The sequence below is a fragment of the Calonectris borealis genome, unplaced genomic scaffold, assembly GCF_964195595.1.
Source record: "Calonectris borealis unplaced genomic scaffold, bCalBor7.hap1.2 HAP1_SCAFFOLD_114, whole genome shotgun sequence".
Taxonomy (NCBI): domain Eukaryota; kingdom Metazoa; phylum Chordata; class Aves; order Procellariiformes; family Procellariidae; genus Calonectris; species Calonectris borealis.
The window spans coordinates 152,501-157,500 of record NW_027441502.1 but is presented as its reverse complement, the minus strand read 5'-3'; positions in this window follow the sequence as shown (position 1 = coordinate 157,500).

The following is a 5,000-nucleotide window of genomic DNA, read 5'->3' as shown; positions in this document are numbered from 1 at the left end:
TAAATCCCAGAAACGGGCGGGGGGTGGGGGAATTACGCCCACACGCACGCACACGCACGCATGCCCCCACTCCCCATCGCCCACCGCGGGCAGGAAGACGGGGACAGGGTGGCCCTTGTATCAGACCCGCTTAAATCTCGAATCACCCCCCCGGTTCCCCACCTCCCCACACACCCCCCGGACGGGAGACGGCGGCAGCCCGGTCCAGCCGGACCCGGAGCACGGAGGGGCCGTCAGGTCTACCCGGCTCCGGGGCCGCCGGCGGCCGTCAGGTCTACCCGGCTCCGGGGCCGCCGGCGGCCGTCAGGTCTACCCGGCTCCGGGGCCGCCGGCGGCCGTCAGGTCTACCCGGCTCCGGGGCCGCCGGCGGCCGTCAGGTCTACCCGGCTCCGGGGCCGCCGGCGGCCGTCAGGTCTACCCGGCTCCGGGGCCGGCGGCGGCCGTCAGGTCTACCCGGCTCCGGGGCCGGCGGCGGCCGTCAGGTCTACCCGGCTCCGGGGCCGGCGGCGGCCGTCAGGTCTACCCGGCTCCGGGGCCGGCGGCGGCCGTCAGGTCTACCCGGCTCCGGGGCCGGCGGCGGCCGTCAGGTCTACCCGGCTCCGGGGCCGGCGGCGGCCGTCAGGTCTACCCGGCTCCGGGGCCGCCGGCGGCCGTCAGGTCTACCCGGCTCCGGGGCCGCCGGCGGCCGTCAGGTCTACCCGGCTCCGGGGCCGCCGGCGGCCGTCAGGTCTACCCGGCTCCGGGGCCGGCGGCGGCCGTCAGGTCTACCCGGCTCCGGGGCCGCCGGCGGCCGTCAGGTCTACCCGGCTCCGGGGCCGGCGGCGGCCGTCAGGTCTACCCGGCTCCGGGGCCGGCGGCGGCCGTCAGGTCTACCCGGCTCCGGGGCCGGCGGCGGCCGTCAGGTCTACCCGGCTCCGGGGCCGCCGGCGGCCGTCAGGTCTACCCGGCTCCGGGGCCGCCGGCGGCCGTCAGGTCTACCCGGCTCCGGGGCCGCCGGCGGCCGTCAGGTCTACCCGGCTCCGGGGCCGGCGGCGGCCGTCAGGTCTACCCGGCTCCGGGGCCGGCGGCGGCCGTCAGGTCTACCCGGCTCCGGGGCCGCCGGCGGCCGTCAGCTCTACCCGGCTCCGGGGCCGCCGGCGGCCGTCAGGTCTACCCGGCTCCGGGGCCGCCGGCGGCCGTCAGGTCTACCCGGCTCCGGGGCCGCCGGCGGCCGTCAGGTCTACCCGGCTCCGGGGCCGGCGGCGGCCGTCAGGTCTACCCGGCTCCGGGGCCGGCGGCGGCCGTCAGGTCTACCCGGCTCCGGGGCCGGCGGCGGCCGTCAGGTCTACCCGGCTCCGGGGCCGGCGGCGGCCGTCAGGTCTACCCGGCTCCGGGGCCGGCGGCGGCCGTCAGGTCTACCCGGCTCCGGGGCCGGCGGCGGCCGTCAGGTCTACCCGGCTCCGGGGCCGGCGGCGGCCGTCAGGTCTACCCGGCTCCGGGGCCGGCGGCGGCCGTCAGGTCTACCCGGCTCCGGGCCCGGCGGCGGCCGTCAGGTCTACCCGGCTCCGGGGCCGGCGGCGGCCGTCAGGTCTACCCGGCTCCGGGCCCGGCGGCGGCCGTCAGGTCTACCCGGCTCCGGGCTCGGCGGCGGCCGTCAGGTCTACCCGGCTCCGGGGCCGGCGGCGGCCGTCAGGTCTACCCGGCTCCGGGGCCGGCGGCGGCCGTCAGGTCTACCCGGCTCCGGGGCCGGCGGCGGCCGTCAGGTCTACCCGGCTCCGGGGCCGCCGGCGGCCGTCAGGTCTACCCGGCTCCGGGGCCGGCGGCGGCCGTCAGGTCTACCCGGCTCCGGGGCCGCCGGCGGCCGTCAGGTCTACCCGGCTCCGGGGCCGGCGGCGGCCGTCAGGTCTACCCGGCTCCGGGGCCGGCGGCGGCCGTCAGCTCTACCCGGCTCCGGGGCCGGCGGCGGCCGTCAGGTCTACCCGGCTCCGGGGCCGCCGGCGGCCGTCAGGTCTACCCGGCTCCGGGGCCGGCGGCGGCCGTCAGGTCTACCCGGCTCCGGGGCCGGCGGCGGCCGTCAGGTCTACCCCTTTTCGGAGCCCGTGGGGCCGCCTGCGGTACCCGGCGACCGCGGGTTGTTGGTTGCGTAGCGTCCGGCGATAAGGGCGGCCAAGTCTACCCGGCTCCGGCGGGACTTGGTCGCCTTGCCGGGGCCGAGGGGTAGACGTGTTGTCCCCGCTGCTTCGTCGGAGCTGCCGAAGGGGTCGCTGTTTTTCGCTGCCTCCAGTTACGTCATCGTAAAAGTCGGCGTGGTTGGCGCGCCTCCCCGGTGCGCAGAGGCGCCGCTCTTGGAGCTTGCCGGCGGCGGGGACGTGCCGGTCCGTACTATAGGAGCGAGCCGTGACTCGTCTCCAGAGCAGCGCTCGTCAGCGGCTGCAAGGCCCGCGGTTCTGCCAGCAAAGTGGGGTGCTCGGCGGCCGTCGTGGCGGTTCCCTCGGTGGTCCGGCCCAGCTTCCAGTCTCTTCGGTCCGGCCATCTCCCAGCGCTTGCCCGACAAGCCAGCCCAGCGTGTCCGAGGGGTCGGGAGCTGCGGAGAGCCGGAGCCGGCGGCCGGCTCCGGCGGCCGTTGCCGACCGGCACGAGGCATAAGGCCGGATCCCGCAGGGCAGGGCAAAGACTCGAACGCACCCAGCCGGGGCCCAGTGATGGTGAAGGTCACTGCCGGAGGCAGACGGCCGGGGGGCGTCGAGCCTGCCGCGGCTTACTCCCGGCTCCAGAGGGCCCGGTTGGTGGGACGACCGAGGTTGGCGGCACCTCGTCCCTTTGTGCCAGCCTTAAGCTGGAGCCCGCGAAGCGGGCGGAGAGAGCGGCGGCCGGCTCCCGGCCAGCCGAACGCAGACGGCCGGGGGGTGCCGAGCCTGCCGCGGCTTCCCCCCCCGGCCCCCCGAGGGCCCAACTGACGGCGCAGGCGGGGCGGCGGCGTCCCGTTTTCACCGGTGCGAGCCCTCCGCGGGCAGCTGGTGGTGTCAGGCGGGCCCGGTGACGGGACTGCGGCGTGCAGGCGAGGCGGCGGCGCCTCGTCCTCGTTTCCCCCGGGAGAAGCGGTTCCCCGCGGGGCAGGGCAAAGACCGGCGGCCGGTGGCGGTCGCCGGCACTCGAACGCTGGAAGGCCGGGGGAGCCGAGCCTCCCTCGGCCCCGGGGGGCCCGATGATGGCAAAGGCGGGTGCTGGCACCGTTCCGGGGCAGAGGTGCCCGCGAGTGCCCAGCCCACCAGGGCTGCCGCCGGCTGCCGAGGGCCGTGTGATGGAGACGGGCAAGGTGGCGGCGCCTTGTCCTTTTTCTCCGGCCTTAAGCTGGAGCCCGCGAAGCGGGCAGAAACACCGGCAGCCGAATGCAGACAGCCGGGGGGTCTCGAGTCGGCCGCGGCTTGCCCCGGCCCCCGAGGGCCCGGTGATGGTGCAGGCGGGGCGGCGGCGCCTCGTCCTCTTTTTTGCTGGCGCGAGTCCTGGTAGCAGGAGGGCTCGCTGGGAAGGTCTGCACTCGTACGGGCGAGGTGGCGGCGCCTCGCCCTTCCAAACTTCTCCAGCCCTAAGCTGGAGCCCGCGCAAGCGGGAAGAAAAGGGCGGCCGGTCCCTGCGGCCGGCAGCCGAAGGCAAGTGGCCGCGGGCGTCGAGCCTTGAGCGGCTTTTCCCGGCCCCCGTTACCCGGGGATGGCACGGGTGAGGCGCGGTGCCTCTTAGTCTTCTTCGGCCTTCTCCTCCCCCGGGGTAAGCGGTTCCCCGGGGCGCAGGGCAAAGACCGGTACCGGTGGCCGGCACTCGAACGCTGGAAGACCGGGGGAGTCGAGCCTGCCGCGGCTTTCCCTCGGTCCCGTCGACCTCGCTCAAGGGAATCGATGCGCGGAGCGGGTGGCCGGCGGCACCTCCCGCTCCCCCCCTTCAGTCGACCCAGACCCGCAGGCAGCGCCTGCAGAGGTGTTCCTGGGCGCGTCGGAGACGCTTCACGGCGGGCCGGCTCTGCCGGTGACCAGGCCGCCGTTGCGGCTCTCCGGAGACGCTGCCCCCTCGCTCGCACGCAGAGCCCCGCGTTCCGCCGCCCGCCCCGCCCGGGGCGGCGGCGAGCGCGCGCGGCCGTCGCTGTCCCAGGACCGTGGCCGTGGGGCCCGCGCTTCCTCTCCCGATCGAGGTGGCACCCAGGGCGCGTCGGAGACGCTTCACGGCGGGCCGGCTCTGCCGGTGACCAGGCCGCCGTTGCGGCTCTCCGCAGACGCTGCCCTCTCGCTCGCACGCAGAGCCCCGCGTTCTGCCGCCCGCCCCGCCCGGGGCGGCGGCGAGCGCGCGCGGCCGTCGCTGTCCCAGGACCGTGGCCGTGGGGCCCGTGCTTCCTTTCCGTCTCTCCTCTCCCCTTTCCCTTCCTGATCGATGAGGCCTTTCGGGTCGCGTCGGAGAGGGCCCCCGGCGGGCCGGCTCTTCCGTGCTCCCCGTAACAGGGAGCCACGGCGGTGTCCGGTGTTCAGGCCGGGCGGTCTCCTTTCCACTTCGCTTCCCGTCGCATGCGAGGTGTTGTCCTGCTGCCCCGAGCGAAGGGGTTCCTCGGGCTTCTTTACCGAACCGGGCTGTGTGACGGCCGCGTGGCCCCGCGAGCTCTCAGGTGTCCTATCGCACGCGAGGCGCCGGTGCCGGCCTCGGTCCGGGTACCCGCGGGTGCCGGCCGCGAGCAGCGCTGGGCGGCGGGGCGGCCGAGCCAGAAAAGCCACCGGGGACGAGAAGGCGAGCGTGGGGCCGCACCCGCCCGGGTGGGCCCCGAGGCGTGCCGCGGGCGGCCGGGGGGCGTCCCCCGCCGCCGCTGCCGCCGCCGTCGCGTCGGCTCTCGGTGCCGCATCCCCGCCCGCTGCGGAGCGAGCCGCCCCGGCAGGGGCCTGGGTCCCGGGGTCGCGCCCGCCTCGTCGGGTCGCTGTCTCCTCTAGCACGTCCGGTGCTCCCGCGGCAGGGGAGCGAGTCCCTCTCCCCGCCTACCCGCCGAT